Source organism: Canis lupus, chromosome 4, assembly GCF_048164855.1.
Source record: "Canis lupus baileyi chromosome 4, mCanLup2.hap1, whole genome shotgun sequence".
Taxonomy (NCBI): Eukaryota; Metazoa; Chordata; class Mammalia; order Carnivora; family Canidae; genus Canis; species Canis lupus.
In genome coordinates this window covers 23,670,485-23,682,166 of record NC_132841.1, presented here as the reverse complement: position 1 = coordinate 23,682,166, position 11,682 = coordinate 23,670,485, and positions in this window count along the sequence as shown.

The window sequence follows — 11,682 nt, the reverse complement described above, 5'->3', positions numbered from 1 at the left end:
TTGGCCTTGGTGGGTCTGCATTGAGCAAGGGGGCTGAGGTGGTGGGGTGCAAACACCCGTTCCTACTGACGGCCACGTAGGTCCCCAGGGTGGTTCCAAGGCTGACTCCAGGCACAGGGTGAGGGGCTCAGGCCGGAATCCTGGGGTCCCTGGTAACCCCACCACCACCACCACCGTCCCTGCTTCCTCTCTCCATCCCTGCTGGGAGCTAGAGCCCACTCCGGATCCAGAGCAAGGGGAAAGTTCGAGTTCCTTTCCATCTCTGGCTGCACAGCCTTCCCAGGCACACTCCCCGCACCGCCCCACGGCCCGCCTCCCGCCCCCCAGAGGGTCGGAAAAGTTAAAAACGGTGGCAGCCGGGCAGAGCTTTCTGTGAATGGAGCCGCAGATCTGCCGGGCCTCCCGGAGACAGGGCCCCGCAGCCTGACTGGTGGCCCGAGGCCCCTCCCGCTGCCGCCGCAGCCAAAGGCAGGCGGGCCGCCCGGTGGTGCCACTGCAGCCGGGCGCTCATTGGCCGCCCCGCCGGGTCACCGCGGCCCGGCCCGCGAGCCACCACTTGTTAGCCGCAGTTGGCAGAGGCGTCGCCAGCCGCCCCCGGCCCTCCCGGCAGCCCGCCAAGCCACGGGCGGGACAGACTGTCCAACTGTTGGCTGCAAAAAACAGCCTCTGACAAGTGTCCCCACCCACGGTCAGGTGGCCGGCCGGGCCGCCTCATCCATCCAGGCTCTGGGGATCGCCGGCTTATCTCCTGGTGCCAGGCTGGCCCCGGTGCCCGGAAGGGGACTGCGCTGTGTGGCCCAGCTGTAACCGCGTCCTGGCCCCGAGGTCCCCGGGCACAGCCGCCGGCGTCTCGGGCTGGCACCCGGGCTGCGGCGCCAGGACTCCGGTGAAGAGACTGTGGACACAGCGTCGCTTCTGGAGCAACTGGGGACCCCTACCAGATGTCACACGGAGCCAGCCCACTTCCCAAACAGGGAGCTGAAGCTTGGGGGGAGGGAGGGCGATGCCCAGGGGCCCCGGAAACCTTGCCTGGCCTCAGGGGCCGTAGCGAAGCAATCACTATGCAAACATTTGCCGAACTTGGCTCCTCTGTGCTCAAGGTTAACCCCTCGTGCCGAGGTGAGTGGTGGGACACGTGTCCAGGAGGGCGGAAGACAAAGCCACACCAAGGAAAAGGGGACGGAACCTGAGGGGCTTGGGCTCCGACAAGTTTCCCAGGGGGGCAGGTGCGCCCCCTCCCTCGACTCCCCACGTGTCTACCCCGCTGCGACGGCGATCCCTGGGCCGATGTCCTCCCCAGGGGACAACAGCTCACTTGTTGGCTATCGGTGGGCCCCAGCGAGCCGGCTGTCTGGGCAGGATCCTTTTCCCAGGGGGTGGCCCCGGGCAGGTCACTTAACCTGCCTCTGCCTCAGTTTCCTAATCTTCAAAACCACCTACCTCCTTGGGTTACTGTGGGGAGGAAAAGGCTGAGCACATCTATGGTAAAAGGTGCCTGGGGCACCGGATGCTCTAAGTGTTGTTTCGTGTCCTCAGTTGCCAAAGATCGTCCTTAGCTCAAGTCCTATTCAAGGCATCAACCCCAGAAGGTGGCAGCCAGGCAGGTGGGAGAAGCCTGTGTGTGACAGCCCAGTGGGCAGGGGACAGTGATAGCAGCCCCGGAGTGTGGCAGGTGTGAGCAGCTCCGGGGGGAGAGCATGGGGTCTCCCACCAGAAGCAACAGGAGCCAAGTCCTGGAGCTGGGAAAGCATGGAAGCGACCACATCCAAGGAACAATCCATAGGCCAGGCCCCCAATCTATAACTGTCACCTTGCCTGTCACACCTAGTGGCTTTGGCAGAGAAAAAATTTCCCTGGGAATGAAGGAACCGGAGACCTGGCACTCCCCGACCTCAGGTCATCCCCTGTCCGCTCTGCTGTGTATTCAACAAGCACCTCTAACCCTTCCGGGGTGTGGGGCCCTGCCCTGGGGGAGGTGGACAGGAATGAGCAAACCCTGGAAGGCTAGCCCCGAGGGGGGGGCTGGCGCAGCTGGAGGCCCACTGGCACCCTCCCCCAGCCTCTCGTAGAGGCTGTTGTCCCAGGAACCAGGCCTAGGTGCCCTATCAGGGGTAGAGGCCCATGCTGCTTGGGTAGGAAGTAAAGGCCCAGGGCCCAGACAACGAAGGGTATGAGAAAGCACCCTGCTTTTCTAGGACCCCCGTGACCAAGCAGATCCCCCAGAGCCCAAGAGTTGGGGCTTTGCTTGAGTGGAGCGTGGGGGACCTGACTGCCACTCGGCATCCATCCTCAGCCCCTCTGCTCCCCTTCCGTAGGTTGGTCCGGGGAGGGCAGCAATGCCTATCCACCTCTGGCTGGCCTTGCCCTTGGGGGTTCAGTTCCCCAGGGGAGCTGGTGCTGGTAGGGGCGGGAGGTCAGACTCAGGGCCTTCGGGGACTCTGGTCAGCAACTCCACTTCTTTAACTGGGTTCTTGCCATTTTTCAGATGGACAGACAGATGAGAGCTGGAGAGACATATCTGAGCGGCGCAGGAGGCTGCCGGCAGTCTCTAACAGATGGGGAAACGGAGGCCAGACGGAGGGAGTGCGGTCCTCTTCCGTCCCTGGGTCATGTTCATGGCCCTCACGCTCTGACCCCGCTGCCCGCCGGAGCCTCCTCCAACCACCCTTCCCTGACATGCTGCCCCAGTTCCTTCTGCCAACAGCCTCCCCATCACTCCTCCACCCGCCTCCTCTGGGAGGCCTGCCACGTTCCCACAGCCTTGGCCCAGCCCCGCCTCGCATGCCGTCATTCCAGAGGTGTTTGTGCAGTTCTTGGACCAAGGCTTCGCACCCTGGAGGGTAAGGGCCCGCCCGGAGCCCATCCGTCTTGTTCCATGCTGCAGCCCTGGGCATCGCGCGGCCTCCGCGAACACAGGTGAGGCAAGAAAGGGGCCCCGTCAGCATCTGCACACCTTGCTGATGGCCACTCGGGGCAGCCAACCCTGCCCACGGTCACCCTGGAGGGAGCTTTGCAGCCATCAAGCCACACACAGAACCACGGACCCTTCTCCAAGACCTGAGAGGGCTCGAGTGAGGTGTGCCCACTTGCGTAGAAGGACGTACATCCTGCTGGCTGGTGCTGGAAGATGACCAGTCTGTGGGATAAGCACTGAGTAGGGCCTCTTTTTTTTTTTTTAAGATGTATTTATCCATTTTAGAGAGAGAGAGCAAGCGAGGAGTCGGGGGGGGGGGGACTTCAAGCAGACTCCGTGCTGAGCGTGGCGCCCAATGCAGGGCTCGATCTCAGGACCTGAGCTGAAACCAAGAATTGGACGCTTAACCAACCATGCCACCCACGCACTCCCTGAGTAGGGCCTTTAATCCACTTCCGGGGGGAAGCAGAGTCCTACTGAAAACGGCCCGTGTCTCAGTGAGGACAGGCATACCAGGGGCCGCCAGGAGAACCAAGGACAGTGCTGCTCCCTCCGGGGACCTCTGGGCCACACTGAAGCAGCCACCCCCCACCCATGGGTGCTCTCTCCAGCACTGAGGCCTGTGCCCGTGGCACCACCTGTTCCTGGGCTCAGACCCATTTCCGACCCTTGGCCCCAGGCCTCAGGGTCACCCCTGGCAGGCGCTGCCACCTGCCAACAGCCAGCCCCTGCCTACACTGAGACGCTGTTTCGGGGGTGCTCGGGCTGTGCGCCCCGGGCTTCAGGTGCCACAGAGGCAGGGCTCGGGCTGCTGCTCTGCGGACGGCTGTGGGCCTCAGTCTCCCTCTTGGCCCTTCTCAGCCTTGAAGCAACTGGGCACAAAGAGATCAGGTTTCAAGCCTCAGCTGTAAAGGACATTTGTATCGTTTTTCATTCGTAGCACTTAAAATTTTTGCTTATAATTTTTGAAATTAATACATAAAGAAGCGTTTTTCACTTGTATCATTTCAAAGTATGTGGTCTGAGTATTCTCAACCTCTCTTCCATGTCAGCCTCTGAACTGTGGAGTCAGGGCTGCTAGCCTCACCGGGGGTGGGGGGTGCTTTGCACAAACAGGCCAACCCAGGGGCTGGGGTCCCCCTGGACGCAGCTTCACGCCAGGACCCCAGGACTCGAGGCCCGCTCACCACCAGCCCAGGGTGCCGGTGGCAGGACTGGATTGGGGCCACGAGATGGAGCAGCATGACCCACATCTGTTCATATTATTAGCACCCGAGCCGGCTGACCGAGGCTGACCGAGGCTGTAACACAATTCGCGGAACCGGCCCAGTTGGCTGGAGGGACACACGGGGTCGGGGGCAGAGGGGCCCCCGCTGTCGGGAGAGAACTGCACGTCCCCCCAGGGTGCTGCTGATGTCAGTGTGGGCACTCCCCGCCCCCCAGGGCCTCTGGGTGATTGTCCTGTACCTGTTTGTGCAGTCCCAGCCTGCGAGACCGGCCTCTCCCTCCTGTGTCCTCCCTGCCCCTGTCGGGGGGGCGGGGAGACGTTGGGGGGGGGGTGGCTAGCTGGGAAGAATGCAGGCCCTAGGCCCCCGGGGTGAGGAAGATTTCCCTCTTCTGGCTCCGTTCCAGATTGCTACCTCCTGTTCTGCTGGTGGCACCTGCAGGTGTGGGCATCCCAGGGAGAAGCCAGGCCAGGCCTGTGGGGAAGGAGCAGGGCCCCTGGCCAGGCACCCAGCCCTGCCTCTCCAAGCAGTGGGATCTTGAACCTCTCTTGTGAGATCCCTAAACCCTTTCCCTCACCTGTCAAATGGGAATCTCTGACTTGCCTGCAGGCTGGAGGGCGGCAGCTTATCTGCGGCATAGAATGTTTTGTTCCGGTAACTCCCCTAAGAAGGGACAAGGGGCCTCTGGCTCCACTGAACTTGGTGACAGGGCTGAGACAGACCTCAGTGTCAGCAGGAGCCAGGAGTCAGAGGATATGGAGATTTCTACACTTGATAGATGGTGCCAGAAGGGGCTGGGCTTGCAATCTAATTACTGGGCACCCCGGGGAGGGAAATGGGACATCCTTGCCCTTGAGCCACAAGTAAGAGGGTTAGACATGGCAGGCACCCTGAGGAGGGGTTGGGTTCCCAAACTGTGACCCTCCAGCCCCTGGGCCCCTCGGGTGCGGGGCAGGGGCAGGGGAGCATGGCCTTCCAGCGCCCCTGCGGTTCAATCACCCACAGTTCTCTTGCGCGCTGAGTGCAGTTCGAACTGATTGAAGAAGAGGTTCTGCTACTAAATACTAAAAACCAAAGAATTGAGATGCCTGGGTGGCTCAGTGGCTGAGCCTTGGGCCCAGGGTGTGATCCCGGGGTCCTGGGGTCGAGTCCCGCATCAGGCTCCCCACGGGAAGCCTGCTTTTCCTACTATCTCTGTATCTCTCTCTCTGTGTCTCTCATGAATAAATAAATAAAGTCTTTATTAAAAAAAAAAAAAAACCAGAGAACTAATCTAACCCTACAATTTCACCAAAGAGGAAACTGATGCCCAGAAAACAGAAGTGGTGCCCGAAATGCTGCCTGGACCACTGCCCCCTGGCCTGGGGACAAAGAGCCTTCACCCTGAGGATGAAGAGGGCCACTGCCAAGTGTGTGTGTGTGGGGGTGCCCACACTGGGCCTCGGCCTCAGTTTCCCTGATGGGACCCCAGACAGAGGTGAGGCCTCAAAGGCCAGGAGCCATGTTCTCCCAAGGCAGGCAAGCCCGGATGCTGATGTGGGATGACAGGAGGGCAGAGTCATCCTCTGCCCACCTCCTGGAGCAACGGAGAGCCCCGTGAGCTGTCTGGCCCGGCAAGGCCTCTCCAGCTGACAGCCACCCCCACCGCGCCCTCCAGTGTGCCCCCAGCAGCCCAGCCATCATTGCAGAGTCCTCACCGCGGGTATCCGAGGCAGGTGGGCAGGGAGCCCTCTGCCCCTTTTACCAGATGGGGACACTGAGGCACCGGCAGTAAGTGAGTCTGGCCCCATGCCTCCCTGACGCAAACCCTGTGCTCTCGTCATCATTGTCTGCTCCTCAGGTATCTCTCCCCCGCCCCGTCCCTGCTGGGGGTTGTCCTCCCCCTGACGAAGCAGCTCTGCTCACCTCTGCCCCCAGCCCCGAGCTGACTGGCCCCCGCTTCCCTTCACTGGCTTCAGCAAGGACGGCCCCCCCAGCCGAGGTGCTTCTCTGGTCTCTCAGCCGGCCCGGAGCTCCTGGCCTAGCCCCTCTCCTGTGGGGGTCAACTGGACCACCCCGCAGCTGCAGAGAGCCCACAGGCCGGGAGCTTGGTCTTCCAGCCCTGACCAGGTAGGACTAGGCCAGCCCATCCCAATAGGCTCCTCACACCTGCCCCTTCCCTAAGACACGGCCTACAGGTCAGCGCAGGCCGCCAGGCACCTCAGGGTTCTCCCGGTTAGCACTCAAAGTCCCAGATGCCAAGAAATTCCTCAGACACGGTGCAAGCCAGGACAACTGGTCCCCCTACTTAGCACACACAAAGGCAGGGTCATCACCCCTTCCCCTGCCCCCCACCGACCAGGGTCTTTCTTCCCTCTGGAACCCTGGTCTCTGCTAAGGCTAATGGATAGGACCACAGTCGGTCCCTTCAACCTGTCTGGCTCCCTCAGGATGGGCTGGGGACTCCCAGCGGCCCACAGGGTGGTCAGAGGCCTGGGGTCTGCCCTAGGCCCTGTCTACAACCTATTGGAGGCCTAGTCCTGCCCCCAGCCCTATGAGAGGACTAGCAGAGAGAGCCCCCAGGAAGGCCCAGGGGGATCCTGGCCTCCATCCCAACCCAGCTTTATCCTGAAGCTGGGGAGCACCCCACTCCAGGTGACCCCAGGTAGGCAACCGTAGGGCAGGAGCCAGGCAGGTCTGCCTGGGGCTCACTGAGGCTGCCTCTACCTGTCTGCCTTCCAGGTGAGTCATTTCCTCCCTGGCGGTCTAGGAGGCTGGGAGAGGCAGGGAGGGGACGGCGTCTAAAAATAGCCTGGACCCACGGAGATCCCTGAAGAGCTCCTCCTTGGGCAAGGGAAGAACCAGCTCCTCCTTGGAGAGGACACCAGTGCGGGGGGGGGGGGGGGGGGGGGGCTACCCCCTCCCCTGCCGGTGCCCCCCTGGGTCCAGGAGCGGGATGGCCCGGAGACCCCGGCCCCCCAGCCCGGCCTCCCCCGGCCCCCCTCCCGGGCTCAGCAGAGTGTGCTGGGGTGTGCAGGGGGCAGCCTGGAGGCTGAAGGGGGGCGCTGGGGAGGGGGGGATGCACGGTGGAGTGGGGAGGCTCGCGGAGACCAGACCGCAGGGCTTCGCCTCCCACATCACCCGCAGGGAGCCACCTTTGCTCCTGGGCCCGCCCCACACAGAGACACACGAGGGGACACGCAGACACAACCCCCGCACTCGTCGCCTGTGACTCACTTCCTCCCAAGAGGGCTCACCCCCCAGCTCGGGGGACTCTGTTTCCCTCGTCAGCAGCACAGACTGAGGACCTACTATGTGCTAGAGCCGCGCCCTGGGAGACAAGGACACCAGGCCCACGACATGCCCTGGGGACACCTTAGGAGGCCCACGGAGGGAAGGGCAGGCCAGCACCCGGGGCAGAAACACCAGCAGCAGGGAGGAGCCCGTGTGTGGGGGAGGACCCCGGGTCCCGGGGAGGATCCCCCATGTCTCAGTGTCCTGGGGAGGACCCTGTGTCCCAGGGAAGATCCCCCGTGTCTCCTGTCCCAGGGAGGACCCCTGTGCCAGGGAGGACCCCGTGTGCGGGGAGGACCTCATGTCCCGGGGAGGATCCTCTGTGTCTCAGTGTCCTGGGGAGGAGCCCCTGTCCCGGGGAGGATCCCGAGGGGAGGGCCGGGACCATCTGTTGCCGGCTGGGTGGCTTAGGGTTAAGTCCTGGCACTGCCACCTTCTGGCCATGTGAGCTGAGCCGGTTACTAGCTCTCTCCCGGCTGTGAAAGCTGCACGGTGCAGGGCGGGGGGGTGGGCAGGGGGGCTGCTGCTGCACCATCACGGCAGCGGCCACTGGTCTCTCCTGTCCCCAAAGCAGCCTTATAAAGCAGCGTCACTGTCCCCATCTTACATGAGGAAAAACGGAGGCCCAGGAACACTAACTGATTCAGCACGATTCGGCTACCCGGTGGTAGAGACTGCTTGGGACCCAAATCTGAGGCAAACTCACGTGCACTGCGGGGTGGAAGTGGGGGCCTGGCAAGTCTGGAATCAGCTGAGGGTGTGCTGACCTCAAATATTCTGGGAGGGCCCTTGGACACCAGCCCCCAAGTGACTAGCTCGTGCCAAGCCTTTGACGGGGGCAGGCCGCCTTCCTTCTGTATCTCCCTCAACCTGAGGCCCCACTAGTCCTGAGTCCCTCCCAGAAATGCAGTGTGCTCTGCGCTCTCTTGGGGTCACCAGGTCACCACCTCCACTCCATTCAACAGCCCAGTGACCAACGTGGCACCACTCCCACTTGACAGAAAAGGCAGGCAGATCAAAGGAAACAGGAACAGCTCTGGCCACAGAGCTGGGGAAGCAGATCCTGGCCCCAGTGGCCCCAAACACCCCCCCCTCCGCCCCGCTCCTAAGGGAGGTTCTTCCCCCGAAGCCCAGCTATCTGGTGGGGTGGGTGGGAACCCTGTGCTCTCCCTGCTTGATCGCACTTTCCCTGAATTGTCTTGCTGGATTACCCGCAAAACCCAAACCTTGCATCAGCCAGATGGGCCCTGGCTCTAGTGAGAGCCTCTTTCTGCTTCTCTGGGCTTTCCCCACCGTTATCTGACTCATCGTCTGCTGGTCCCAGGAGACTGGAGAGAGGCGGCCACCTTATCCCTATAGCACAGATGGAGACACTAAGGCAGGAAGTGACCTCTGCCAAGGAGTCGGGGCCAGAGCCAGCAGCAGCTGAGGCTGGAAGGCCACAGGTGGGGTTTCACCGCCTGAGTAATGCTCCTGGGGGGTGGCGGGTGCCACACACTCAGTTAAAGAGTTGTTGTTGCCCTAGAGGAGGCACAAATAGGGGGTGCCTGGGTGGCTCAGTGGTTGAGCGTCTGCCTTTGGCCCCGGTCGTGATCCTGGGGGCCTGGGATTGGGTCCTGCATCAGGCTTCCTGGAGGGAGCCTGCTTCTCCCTTGGCCTATGTCTCTGCCCTTTTTTCTGTGTTTCTCATGAATAAATAAATTAAAAATCCTTTAAAAAAACAAAGTAGGCACAAATATCAGGAGATTTGCGTTGAATGAACGGATGAAGTTTGCAGGTTGCTGGGTGGAGAGATGAGCAGTGATATGGCAGAAAGGATGAATACGATATAGAGGAGGGGGAAAAAAAACATTCCAGAAGCCCAGTCCTGCCCCAGTCAGACTCCCCAAGCCCGGCTGGGGCTTGTCCTCACAGTTGTCCCATGTATGAGCATCATCATGGCTCTGGTTTATTGGGTGAGTCCTAATGACCATTGGTGCTTAACACCTTAGAGCCACCATCTCATTTAATTCCTATTTCAACCCGATGAGGTTGGTCTGTACTATCATTATTCCCATTCGGCAGATGACTTATCTGGGAGCTCAGAGAGGTTAAGCAAGTTCCCCAGGGACACACAGCTCAGCCCCCTCCCCCCCCTCCGCCCAACAGGTATGGGACAACAAGCGCAGGGGCTGACTTAGAAGAGCTCTCCAACCCCAACGGGGAAGCTAGGCCCCTGTGTCTGCGGCTCCCACGTGGGGTCGCCCAGGTGTGCCTGCGGGTGGGCGCCAGGTCCGAGCAAGCCTGGAGGGACAAGCTCGGAACAGCGCGGCCCTGTCCTGAGGACAACGAGCCCGGGCGCCTGGGCGGCTGGGGGGCTTGCGGCCGGCCTGCCCGGGCACAGCGAGCCTCCGGCGGTGCCGTCCCCGGAAGCCCAGCCCCGGGGGAGGGGGTGAACCTCTGCGGGCGGCCCCGCCGGCGCCCTCCTCCCCGGCCTGACCTGGCCCGGCGCCTGCAGATGGGCCGCGCAGCACGTTACCGACGATTGCCCCATCCGCGGTCCTGCACGACGTGCACACAGCGCACACGGCGCCCCGGCCCTGGCCCCGCCCATGGCCCCGCCCATGGCCCCCGCCCATGGCCCCGCCCATGCCCCCGCCCATGGCCCGGCCCTGGCCACGCCCATGGCCCGGCCCTGGCCACGCCCATCCGTGGCCCCGCCCCCAGTCCGGCCCTGGCCCCGCCCCCGGCCCCGCGGCAGCTGGACGCCCGGCCCTGGCCACGCCCATGGCCACGCCCCCGGCCCTGGCCCCGCCCTCGGCCCGGCGGCGGCTGGACGCCCGGCCCGACCGAGTCCCCAGCGGCCCGTTAACTTGGCGGCGGTGGCAGCCGCGTCCGGGCCACCTTTGATGCCTGCCCTTTGCTCCGTCTGCTCTAAGGGGACAAATGAGGGAAATTGAGTAACCCGGCTCAGCAAGGCAGGAAACTCCTGGCCGCTTTGTTACTCACGATTTTACACCAACGTTTGGGGGAGGGGGAGGGGGAGGAGGAGGGGGAGGGGGCCTCCTGGGAGAATTTCTGCAGTGGAGGAGCCCGCGGACTGAAGCAGCCCTGGGCGCTGTGAGCCGCTCCAGGCCGGTCTTGCCGGTCTCCACCTGCCAGGCCGGCCCCGTGGTTGACACCCCCGAGGTGCTCCTCAGATTCTTGTTAAAATGCATTTCCTCACCGCCCTCCTGCTCTGGGTGGCTGTCAAGTGAAAGGGGATGGGTTTAGGGCTGAGGCTGAAGCCTGGCATTTGGGGCCAAGGTTCTCCGTTTAGCATGAGTTTGCTGTTTCCCTTGGGCAAATCCCTTGACCTCTCTGGGCTGCATTCCTGGGGAGTCGGGGGATCAGCAAAAAGGTAACTTGCCTGGCCCTAAGGCTCAGGACAAGTGCTGAACTCCTAGCAAGCAGGAGAAAGAGCCTTCCATTTGCAGCAGAGATTTCCTCTCCTGCAGAGATTTCGCCTCCTCCTCCCCCTGGCTGCAGGCACGGTATTCTGTGTCTACACTGAGTGGCAGGAGTAAATGGCTTTCTGTTGCCTATCATCAGATCAATACCAAATTTCTTAGCTTGTCACTTGAGACTTTCTGACATAGAGTCTAAAGTCCCAACTACACCCCCACCCTACACCATGCCCTGAAGAGGAACCTCAGACTTCCCTCCCACACACACTACTTATGTTCAGATTTCTATGCCCTTGCTCATGCTGTTCCCTCCCCCAACAAGGCTCTTCCCTGCACTCCTCCATGATTGGCTCCTTCTCAAACAGATCTCCCTTAATGTTACCACCCTAGCAACTTCTTTCCCGGGTACCCAGTCTAGAGCAGGGACCCCGTTATTCCCTCTCAGCGCTTTCTGTTCCTTCCCTCCTCAGCTCTTACTGTCCCTCAGGGTTGGAAGTTTGTCTCTTTGCTGGACTGAAAGGTCTGTGAGGCAGAGATCATGTCCATTTCTCCATCTCCATATTCCCAGCACTTACCCAGGCACATAGTAAGAGCTTAATAAGTGTTTTATGGAAAGGAAGAAAGGATGGATGATGGATTAGCAAAAACACTGAGAATAATCCAAATGCCTACCAGTAGGAGGCCAGTGTTGTCAAACCATGTACAGCTGGATGCAATACTAGGCAACCACTAAGTGGGTACATACCTCCATGGAAAAGTGTTCTGGTACTGTGAGAAGCGAAGAAAATCCCGTTTTTTCTTTTTCTTTTTTGGGGAAGGGCCGGGAGGGGCAGAGGGAGAGAGA